This window comes from Miniopterus schreibersii (assembly GCF_964146895.1).
Source record: "Miniopterus schreibersii genome assembly, chromosome: 3".
Classification (NCBI taxonomy): domain Eukaryota; kingdom Metazoa; phylum Chordata; class Mammalia; order Chiroptera; family Miniopteridae; genus Miniopterus; species Miniopterus schreibersii.
In genome coordinates this window covers 95,211,366-95,223,426 of record NC_138103.1, presented here as the reverse complement: position 1 = coordinate 95,223,426, position 12,061 = coordinate 95,211,366, and the positions used below count along the sequence as shown (strand labels likewise).

General features: G+C 45.4%; 1 protein-coding gene across 1 annotated transcript in view; it reads left to right on the top strand.

Moving 5' to 3' along the window:
* PRLR (prolactin receptor) overlaps positions 1–12,061 on the top strand; it is a 130,874-nt gene that overhangs the window by 87,521 nt on the left and 31,292 nt on the right. Inside the window, exon 2 of the mRNA XM_081132505.1 lies at positions 11,431–11,492. The gene's annotated coding sequence lies outside the window, so the exon portion shown is untranslated. The remainder of the gene's footprint in view (positions 1–11,430; positions 11,493–12,061) is intronic.

Genomic DNA, 12,061 nt, shown 5'->3' with positions numbered 1-12,061 from the left:
ACTGTATCCATGGGTTATGCATATATGCCTATAACTTTTTTGGTTAATCTCTTCCCACCCTCCACCCCTCTTCCCTCTTTCCTCTGAAATATGATTGTCTGTTGCATGCATCAATGTTTCTGGATCTATTTAGTTCATCAGATTCTTTTGTTCATTAGCTTCTTCTTAAAGGAGACCCTTCAACATTTCCTGTAGTGCTGGTCTGGTGGTGATGAACTCCTTTAGCTTTTTCTTATCTGTGAAGCTCTTTATCTGACCTTAAATTCTAAATGATAGCTTTGCTGGGTAGAGCAATCTTGGTTGTAGTTCCATGTCTTTCATCACTCTGAATATTTCTTGCCACTCCTTTCTGGCCTGCAAGGTTTCTGTTGAGAAATCAGCTGACAGTCGTATGAGTGCTCCCTTGTAGGTAACTCATTGCTTTTCTCTTGCTGCTTTTAAGATTCTCTCTTTGTCTTTAACCTTTGGCATTTTAATTATAATGTGTCTTGGTGTGGGCCTCTTTGGGTTCCTCTTGTTTGGGACCCTCTGTGCTTCCTGGACTTGTAAGTCGATATTTCTTTCCCTGGGTAGGGGAAGTTTCCTGTCATTATTTTTTCAAATAGGTTTTCAACTTCTTGTTCTCTTTCTTCTTCTTCTGTAACCCCAATAATACAAATGTTGGGCCTCTTGAAGTTGTCCCAGAGGCTCCTTATACTTTCTTCATATTTCTGGATTCTTTTTTCTTTTTGCTCTTCTGGTTGGGTGTTTTTTGTTTCCTCATGTTCCAAGTTGCTGGTTTGATTCTCAGTGTCCTCTACTCTACTGTTGATTCCCTGTAAATTATTCTTCATTTCAGTTCGTGTAGCCTTCATTGCAAATTGGTACTTTATTATGTCATTGATTTTCTCAGTTATTTTTGTAAAACTCTTACTAATATGGCTGAGCATTCTTATAAACAAAATTCTAAACTCTGTACCTGTTAGCTTGCTTGGATCTATTTCATTTAGTTCCTCTTCTAGAGATTTTTCTGTTCTTTCCTTTGTGACATGTTTCTCTGCCTCCCCATTTTGACTGCTTCCAGGTGTTTGTTTCTGTGTATTAGGTGGAGCTGCTATGTCTCCTGGAATTTGTCGAGTGGCTTTGTGTAGTAGGTGTCCTGTAGGGTCCAGTGGCTCAGCCTCCCCAGTCACCTGAGCTGGGCCTTCTCGGTGCTCCCCTGTGTGTGCTGTGTGCACTGTCCTGTTGTAGTTGAGCCTTGGTTGCTATTGGCACCACTGGGAGGAACTGACCCCCAGACCAATCAGCTGTGAGGACCAGCTGCAGCTATAGCCAAAGAGCTGCTGTGCTGGAGACACCCCTATGGAGCAAGATTTACTTCAGTGGGGCTTTGGTGTTCACCAAGCGCGCCCCTTGAGTGTGTCACTCGTGGATGTGGTAGGGTTGTAATCCAGGGTGGTCGAGTCTGACCACCAGGGGCACTGTCTCTGGGGCCTCTCCCTGGAGGTGCAAAGTCAGCCTGTGCCAGTGCCTTGCCCAGGGCCACCCAGCATGAGCTACACAGCAAACCATAGTTGGCTGCTACTTGTGCTGGGCTTGGAGGTGCCCAGGAGAGGCCAAGCTATGAGCCAGTGCAGCTGCCGCTAGTGCCAGGCCTGGGGCCGCTTATCAAGCCGTATGGGGCCCGCTGCTGCTTGTTTGAGAGGTTTTAGGAAAGTCCTAAGCATGAGGCTCAAGGGGCCACTTGCACAGAAAAGCCCCTGGAAATGGCCTGGATGAGCTGCAGGTGGGGAGGGGCGGGGCCTCCGGGAATCATGGGGCGGGGCCGAAGGTGTGAGTCAGGTGCTGGCGACTCAAACATGGCGCCTGCCTGCCGGCTGTGTGCAGAGGACTCACCACAGGAGCCATGGCCTCCGCCAGCCCTTCTGCCCGGGAGGAAGCCGCCCTCCAGCTCTTGCCTGGATCTCAGGCAGGCTAGTTCCTCCCCGAGTGTCCCGGGTCCTTTCAGGCTGCTGCCCGGCGCCGGGCTCAGAGGGAGCGTCCGAGTGAGTTCCATGAGCGGGCGGGCCCTTTAAGGGAGCTGCTGGGGCTCCCGCAGCCTCTCGACCCTCAGGGACAGTCCCCGCTGGTTTCACAGCCGGAAGCTATGGGGTCTGTTCCCGGCCCTGGAGCCCTGGGCTGGGGGCCTGCTGTGGGCTGGGACCCCTCCTCCTCCAGGAGACCCCCACCGAGATGTCCTCCCAGGGTTACCCCGGGGCACCGGGTGTGGGCCCGCGGCCGCGTCTCCGCCCCTCCTACCGGTCTCGGTGCTTCTTCAGCTCCCTGGTTGTGGCGCTTCTGCTCAGCCAGGTGTCAGGAGGCTCTGAGTGACGGTGGTTCTGCATTTTGGTTGTAATTTTGATGTGGCTGCGGGAGGCGGCGGGTACAGCCGCTACCTCCACCGCCATCTTGTTTCCTGCTCCCTTCATACTAATTCTTAACTAATTTCATCCCCAGTGACCCTATTCCCAAATAAGGTCACGTTCAGAGGGAATGGGGGACTCTAACATCTCTTTTGATGGGACATGATTCAACCCGCAATACAAACTAAAACATTGTGAGGTTTCTACTTGTATCCTCTATTGTTGGCTAGGCTCCTGACTTTACACAGGTTTAGAGCTAAAAATCCACTTCTGTCTGGAAAGTGATTTTTAGCAAGAAGGATTGAGAGAACTGCCCAAGCTCCAGGGCCAGTGCCAGCCCCTTCAGAAGCACATGTCCCATCTCGTGAGACATGCCCCACAGAGCCCAGCTGATCGGATGCTGTCAACCAGAGTTGGCAGAGGAGACTCAAGCAGCAGTGGACAGGGCTCCTCGGGATTCACGGCTCACCGCCCGAGCTTGCCCTCGCTGCCTTGGCCTTTGCCTTCAATCCTTCCCCCTCTGCCTGGCTCAGTTGTTCTGCTTTGCTGAAGCCACTGCTGCTTTTGAATTGAGCCATTTGACTCTGTTGCAGGTAAGCTGTAAACCAAATCGAGGCAAACCAATTCAACCACCACTACATGCAACTTATCCAGTTATTTTTGTTTGTTTGTTCTTGGCAGTGGGGGGGAGGCAGTAGGGGCCTTGTATATTACAAGGCACATATTAATCTGCCTGAAGGATCAGTTTGCCAAGGGGTAAGCAGCAAACAGGGTGGTGTTCCTCAGAGCAGCACAGACTGGTCATTGAGCATGTTCAGACCCAGGAACAAACCTATGAGGCCACCTTGGTAAATCTAGAAGGCTCTGGTCCTTGCCCTCTGCATCCTAACGCAAACATTCAGACTTTGCCCGGTTTGTGGCACACCCAGGGTAAGTCACTGGGCATCTAGGATTCTGGGCAAATGGTTTTAGTATATTTACAGAATTATGCAACCATCATCATAATATAATTTTAAAACATTTCATCACCCCAAGAAGGAACTTAATACATACACAGTAGCAGTCCTCCCCTATCCCCACCCCCTAGCAACCATTAATCTTCCTGCTGTCTCTGTAAATTTCCCTCTTCTGGGCAATTCATATAAACGGGATCATGCTATATGTGGTCCTTTGTGACTAGCTGCTTTCACTTGGGATGATGTTCCTGGGGTTTTCCTATGCTGCAGTGTGTATCAATACTATATTCCTCTTTCTTGCTAAATAAGGTTCCATCATTAGGAATATGTTTATTCATCTGTCGGTTGATGGACAACACACTAGCATTTTAATTAAAAGAGCAAATTGCCATGACTTCTGTAATCTGAGTTGAATGCCCTTTTAGCGGTTCCTTTTAAAACAGTTCCTGACTTACTAGCTTGGATTCGAGGGAATTTAGTACTGGTAGCAAAAGTGATTTCCATTTCAGTTTATGGAGAGCGGCTGTCTGCAGAATGACCCAATGACAATAGCATAACAAAGGTCATGATATTTATATTTGTGTTTTTTATCTAAGTAGAGTAGATCTGTAGTTAAGAGTGTTCACTCCTTCCTTCCTTCTAATGAAATCCTTTTAGAATATATGAAATGTTTTTAATGACCTGTGCATGGAATATGACACTTGCCTTTGTGTGCTCAGCCAACAAGCTCACAGCTGAGTGTGAGGCCAAGCTCCCTAGCGAGTCCGCTAGGTGTCTTATGGATGCACTGTCCTGTTTGTTGTGTCACTTTCTGTCTTTCACTGCTTCTGGCTCAGGTATGAATGAGGAAGCGTGGACAAGAGGAGGGATAGAAAGCAAAGAGGGTTCCACTGGTCTTAGAAGTTGCCTCGGGACCTATGTTTAAGCCGTTCTTACTCCAGGTGGCAAAACCCTTGTTGCCCACTCTTCTTACATGGGATGTAGCGGCCAGACTGAGGACTTTGGAATCCTGGCATGAGCATTTCCTATCTTTGGGATGTTGGCCAACTGCTTACCCCATCTCTTTTGTTCTTATCAGCAAGGTGAAAATAATAATGGTTCTTATTTCCTAGAGATGCTTTCAGGATGCCGAGATCAATGTGAACTGTTCATATCATTAGCATGTGTTAATTTGCTATTCCCTGGATACTGTGCATTGAATTCTTACAACAATCCACATAAGTAACTAAAGTTATTTCCACTTCACAGCATTAGAAACTGGGTTTCAAGAAATTTATATGCCTTCCTCAGGTCACATGCCTAGAAAGTGGCACAAGTCGCATTTATATACCTTTTGATATGGTTCAGAAACCTTTACACGTCCATTGGACTGTGATGCCTATATGTAATGAGCTGTGCTAGTCAGTCTATAGCCATGATAGCACATGCAGATTTATTTTAATAAAAATGAATGATTGATGCAATGGAGCCACTTTGGAAAATGATGTCACCAAAACCTATGAGGAGAAAACAGAAGTAAGAGGCTGGGATAAATATGGGCTTAACGAATCTCAAAGTAAAGCAAATCATCTAGCTAGACGCTATGTCCTCTTGGATCTGGGGAACCAGGTCCTCTGGTCTGTGGGGACTAAAGAAACTGAACATGCCACTCTCCGGCTAAAGAAGGTACATTGACTCATTTCTGTCAGCCAGGGAATTAGTCCATTCCACCCTTGTTGATCTTTCAGTTCTCAACTTAATGGTTTAAGATGTTCCCATTCCCATCACCAGTCACTCACCAAGAGCACTTTTAAATTAACTTGGAAACAAAAGAGTAAACAGAAGCACAGTCATCATTCTGCCATGTTCAACTAACCCTAAAAAAGGCTACGCCTGATAGCCAACAAATGACCAGACTGAAAAACAGAAGTGTCAGCATTGACACGTGCTAGTTGTTTGCTGCTCCACCAGGGTCATTAGCTGTGTTGTCCCAAGATGTGCAGGAGGAAACAGTTCAAAGGCCAGAGACAAATAGCATTTAGATAGTCCCCAAGGGGCTGAAGGAACAGGAAAACTAAAGCAGATTTTCCTCCTAACATTCAGGAACAATTTTGGCTACTAATCCTAAATAATCCTAAACCTTGGATACTAAAACCGGGAGATATTTATTCTTTTATATTTTAGGTATAAAGGTGTTCTTGATTTAGATGACCACAATCATAACAATCTTCTATTTTAATTAAATGAGTGTACAGTATTAGAGGCTTCAAATGCTTAAAGAACCTTTTCATGAACACCCCCTCATGGGGATTTAGAGATCAGGACAAAGTAATGTTTTAAGAATGTTCTCAATATTGCAATTAATTGAGGATTATTTTTTTAAATCATTTCTTAAGAATTCTGGGCAATGTCTTTTCATCTCTTGGAGGTTATTGTTCTACTATCCTTTTAATTAGGATTGTAACCCAGTTTGTAGATGCTACAAGCTTCTCTGGGAGGGTAGATTTAACATTTGTGGTGTCTGAGCCAAAATAAGCAGAAAGCCACTTTGTTCAGGTTCACTGCTAGTGGTCACCTTATCCTACGGTCAAGATGACCGCCGGTTAGTTTGTGCAGACTTGCATTCACACTGTGGCTATTCAGTGGACTGGAACAACCACGCTGCTCTTAAGTGATCCCTATTTGGCACTGCTGTGCGTGCAACATTCAGCTCTAAGCTCTCTCCTTCCCTGTCAATCAAGGAGACCTGGACTTTGGTTCTTTTAAATTATAGTAGTACTTTTTATTTACTTTATACTCATTCCCCAAAGAATTTGAAGTAATCTGATTTAGCTATGGCTCTGCTGTACTGTGACCTTGGGCAAGTTATAACAGTATTAGAACCTCTATCAGTTCCCAGTGTTTCACTATTACAAAGCAATTTTTAGCAAGAAGGATTGAGAGAACTGCCCAAACTCCAGGGCCAGTGCCAGCCCCTTCAGAAGCACATGTCCCATCTCGTGAGACATGCCCCACAGAGCCCAGCTGATCAGATGCTGTCAACCAGAGTTGGCAGAGGAGACTCAAGCAGCAGTGGACAGGGCTCCTCGGGATTCACGGCTCACCGCCCAAGCTTGCCCTCGCTGCCTTGGCCTTTGCCCTTCAATCCTTCCCCCTCTGCCTGGCTCAGTTGTTCTGCTTTGCTGAAGCCACTGCTGCTTTTGAATTGAGCCATTTGACTCTGTTGCAGGTAAGCTGTAAACCAAATCGAGCCAAACCAATTCAACCACCACTACATGCAACTTATCCAGTTATTTTTGTTTGTTTGTTTTTGGCAGTGGAGGGGAGGCAGTAGGGGCCTTGTATATTATTACAAGGCACATATTAATCTGCCTGAAGAGTCAGTTTGCCAAGGGGTAACCAGCAAACAGGGTGGTGTTCCTCAGAGCAGCACAGACTGGTCATTGAGCATGTTCAGACCCAGGAACAAACCTATGAGGCCACCTTGGTAAATCTAGAAGGCTCTGGTCCTTTAACTAGGTCATCCACACCTACCCCTTGTCGTTGGCACCCCAAAAAACACAAAATCCCTGGATTCTTTCACTTCCTCCTGTGGGTTTGTGTTTACTCAGTCCCCAACCTTGGGGTTCTGTCTCCCACTCCCAGTGAGGACTTGTCGTTGGGCCTGACAATTTATTTTGCTTTACACTGTTTCACCCTTAGCACTCTTGCTCCTTCTCTGTCTATCTCAACAATCTCAGTCAAGGTTTTGGAATTTCCCTTTGGTTCCCTCCATGCCCAGTGCCGTATTCCTTCTAAACAAGGCCTATTCCTGTCACCCAATTTGGTGTGTTTGCCTCAGCCTCGTATGAGGTCAGACATGCTCCATATTGTAGCATTTGTTATAAATACCGGTTTTGATACTTGGGGCTGGGAGATAGACTTGCTCTCTTCATATTTCAGTGTTTCCGGGAAGGGAAAGGATTATTTTTCTTCTTTATTTTTGTGTTAACCAACCTGGCTCATTCTACCCCTTTCCACCTGTTGCCTCTGGTCTCCCAGTTTGAAGGCTGACTCCTGAGTGATTGGTTCGTTTTCCCCTCAAGGGCCCCACACACATATCTACAAATCACCATTCACGACCTGGGTCAGTTGCCAAAATGCTTGATGCTTCCTTCTGAATCTCTGAATGTATCTGACAATTCATCAAAACTAAAGGCTAAACTTGGGCTGATGTCAGTAAACAAGAAGGAGCTTTGGTAAGTTCATCAATTAAGATTATACCTGAAGTTCTGGTGTGGACAAGAGATATTTATTATCTTTTTAATCTCTGTGTCTTCTGATGCATTACCATTCGATGTCTTCTCAATGTTGGCGGTATATCTACCCTCCCTACCCCATCCAGAACACAAGTTCCTTTAGGGCATGGACTTGAACTGCTCATACTCATAGCACCTAAAACGGTATTTGGCAAGTAGCAGGCAGCCAATCAGTGTTTGTTGAATCCTGAATGAATGGATGAATGAATGAACGAAGGAATGAATGAAAAGCAGGATAGAGCTGTGGTTGGACCACAGCCTTTGGCATGAGGAAATCCCAGTTCCAGTTTTGGTTATGCCACTTCCCAGCTATGAGACTTCTCTGAATTTCAACTTCTTCAGCAATAAAATGGGGATAATAGTACTTACCTCATAGGTTTAGGGGAAAGAGTTAAATAAGATATTGCATATAAAAGTTAATAGCACAGTAGCTGGCATATTTTCAGAACTTGATCAATGTTGACAGTTGTGTCTATTCTTTTCAGTGAATATCCCCAAATATTGAAGCTTATTAGAGGTAATTAAACTAATTTAATATGACTAGTAGTGATGATTGCACTAAAGACAAATTAGTTTAGTTAATCTGTCAGTGAGATTTTACTTAAAGAGCCAAGTTGAAAAAAAACATATACGTATTGGTCACACCCATCATGCTTAAAACACTATACTAGGCTTTCAGGGGTGGGCACATACGATAGATATGACACAGACCCTTCCCTCTAGGAACATAAACTCCAGGGGACTTACTGTGTTTGTAGTACTTGCTTAGTACACATAAATATGAGGCATTGTTACCTCCCACATCATCTGATTTACTCCCCATGCTTTGCAGAAAATTATTCTACAACACTCAGTTTCTCTTTGAACCCTTTTGATGACAAGAAACCCGCTGCCTCATGAAACAGCTCATTCTGCTTGAGAACAGTAATCACCGTTAGAAAGATCTTCTTTAAAATTAGGACAAATCTACCTCCCTATGATTTCTACACATTGATCCAACTTCTGCCTTCTAAACACACCCAGAATAAATCCATTCCTGCTCTGTGTTATCAGAGGTCAGCAAGGTAAGGCCTGCAGGCCAAATCTAGTCCACCATTTATTTTTGTAAATAAAGTTTATTGGAACACAGTCAAACCTACTCATTTGTATATTGTTTGTGGCTGCTTTTGTACAATAACAGGGCAGATGGAACAGAGAACTTATGGACCACAAAGTTGAAAATATTTACTCCTTGACCCCTGAAGAATTGTTTTTGACCTCTGCTCTACGTGGCAGACCTTGAAACACTCAAAGACAATTAGCATGCCTTCTCCTTAAGTGGGAAGCTCAGATCTGAGCCTAGAACTCTAAGTGGGAGCTAATGGAGGTGGAATGGAGTAGCACTATCACCTTCCTTGTTCTGGACACCATACTTCCAATGATGTGGGTGCCCAATGTGCATAGAAGCCAATAGTATGGCACCGGCTTTTGAGAAAGGAAAAAGCTTCATTGCGAAGTCGATCGGAGAAGAGACAGGAGGCAAGACTCAAATCTGTGTCTCTGATCAAGGATTTGGGGCAACTTTCAAGGGGTTAGGAGGAACAGGCTGGTGTCCAGAAGCGCTGGCAGGGCAGGTTTCCATTGGAGGGGTTATAGCATTTGACCATTTATAGTAAGATGTGGTAAAGGGCTTCAGCACAGATCTTCCTGGACCCTTCGCTTCTGGAAGGGTTCCAGCATTCCGGTTCCGGTCTTGGCCCTGTCCTTTGCCTCCATGGCAGGGAGAAAGTTTGGTTCTGAGTGTAATCGACAGTGTTCTGTCCTCTGCACGTGCTTTGGCTGCGTGACGCAGTTTTGCTCTGTTGTCTCTGAAAAACAGATCGGTATCTTGTAAGAACCAGGATAGGGCCAGTTTGAGTTGGTTCCACTGTTACAAGGCCAGTGATCAGGTTGGCCTTTAACTGACACATAATACTTGAATGTATAAAGGAATGAGTCTCTGAGAGAGCTTTTCCCGTGGAGCTTCTGTTAAATTACACCTCCCCACCCTGTAGTGGTGGTGCCTGATGTTGGAAACTGTGTACGAAGCTGGACATCTCTGCAGCCCGTCCAGAGTAGTCAGGACACAATTCTGCACATAGTCAAGGGCTGTATTGTCGGATCAGAGAGGAATCGTGCCAGATTCAGCTAGGATTTTTAAGAGAATATAATAAAGAGGCTATTTACATACCTGTGGACAGGGTTGAGATAACTGATGAGGGATTTGGTCACCTCCATCTCTTCATAAAGGGGAATGGGAAGAGAGATTTTGCTCACACCCAGGGATAGCTGGAGCCATGGAAGAGGGTCTGCCCAGCTGGAGCTGTGGATGGAGACACCACCACTGTCGGAACTAAGCCCCGAGGAGGGCAGGGAGCAAAGGCAGCAGTCACCCCGACGTGCTCGCCTCCCATCCTCCAGAGCCGCGGCTGGAACCCAGCTCAAAGCTAGAGGGCCAGAGAGCCACAGCAGCCCCCAGGGCACAGAGCAGGACCCAGGGCAGGCGCTGAATTTGAGACAGAGAATGACAGGAGCTAAATGGCGTGCCGGGCATTTTTTAAATGCCAAAGGACAGATGAATGAACCAAGTGAGCCCAAGGCTTGTCGTTCAGTAAATGTTTGTTGAACTGCAGAAATGAGTGGAAGCACCCTGATCTCTTTTATGGACTCCTGCCCCAGAGCTCTCGCTGCTGCTCTGCCTTCCGGACTCCCACCCCCAGTGCAGCCCTCGTCCTGTGCTCCCTCCCTCTGCATCCTGCCCCAGACTCTGCTGACCCCTCTGGTATCCCGCAAGAACATAAAAAGAGCCTGGATTTTATTTAGGAAGTAACAGAGCAGAGCAGGAGTTGTTCTGAACGAAACTCCAACATTATCAAAGAGAGGGTGTTAAGCCCTGAAAGGATTCTCAGAATCTAAAGTACATTCTGGGATGTTCAGAGTTTTTAAAATGAAAAATTCAGCATCTCTGCATTCTACAGAAAAAAATTGCTGGCTTCTCAGAAAGCTGCCCCAGACATTTGTGTTACAAGCTCCGGGTTCAACAGACACCTCATTACCAAGTGCCTTGTGGCTGACCGTTTTATGCTCAAATGACCCTCATCATCTCACAGGCTTTTATTGCAAAGATATCTGGGCCCTCCATTCATTATGCCAGTGGCGGGACTATTGGGAGAGCGGGGTGTGCGAGAGACACATTCTCAACACGAAGTCCCTGGTAGCTCTCCACAGTGTCCTGCCTGTCACTTCCTCCATCAGCTGAATCAGCTCAAGTGAATATAGAAAATATTCAGCACTCAGTTCTTGGAGAGATACAATCTTGAGGATTCCGGATTTTGAAGACATAGAAATTACTTGAAACCATTGTGGGGCCTGCTCCTCTAGTTAAGATTGTTTGTTTTTGCGTGCAAAGTGCAAGATGAAATTTGGCACTAAGTTCAGCATGTTCTTAAGAAAACATGCTGAAATATTTAAGTATTATTCCCAAATGATTCAGAAAAAATAATAATTTGTGTATACAGGGAAGAAAAAGAATGATAAATGTGGCAAAATATTAACAATTAGGGTATCTGGGTGGAGAGTAGATGGGAATATTTTTTTACTTTTTTTGCAACTTTTCTATAAGTTTGAAATTACTTCATAATGAAGTTGCCAGGAAAGTAATCCCCAAACTCCAGCACTGTCATGTCTGTCACCGAAGTGCAGTGATTTCAGTCACGCTGGGGCTGCAAGTTGAGTCAGAAATGGCATCTCCCATCTTTTTGTCATCTTTGAGTTAAAGTGAATCGTTTCCTCTTTCAGCTACAAGAACTCTCATCTTCATGGAGGTTAACGCTGAGGATGCTTTGCACATGAGCCAGGAGGTAAGGGGAACTCGATCACATGCCCCTCCGTCACATTGATGTCACTTTCATCCGGGCTAGGGCAGAGGCTCCACTCTGGTGGCTCCCAGAGAGAATTCCAGCCCAGTCAATGTCCACACTGTTGCCTTTTGCTCTTCTCAAAGACCCTTTCAATCTCCCCAGCCCGCCCTGCTCAGAAAACCCTTCTCTGCTTTTCTCAAAGAAAATACCAAACTATTAATAGCTGATATCACTGAGTAGTGCAATTATGGGAGATTTTTTAATTTTCTCTTTATATTTTTCTGTACTTGAGAGACTCTCAACAATGACTGTGTTATTTCTTAAATTAGAAAAAGAAATACTATGTTTGTTTATATTTTCCTAAGCAGTTCTACATGAATTCTTGCCATAGCTTTCTGGGCCCCCTTCATCTTCCTAATATTGTTGCCACTGCATGTCCCTTCCCTCCTGACCCATTGACAGACCTTATGGAAAGACTCATCTATGATGGGCTTTGAATCTTTCCCGCCAACCATCGGCAAGGAAAACACTCTATAGCCCTAAGACCCACGGAGCCCCAGTCACAGTCT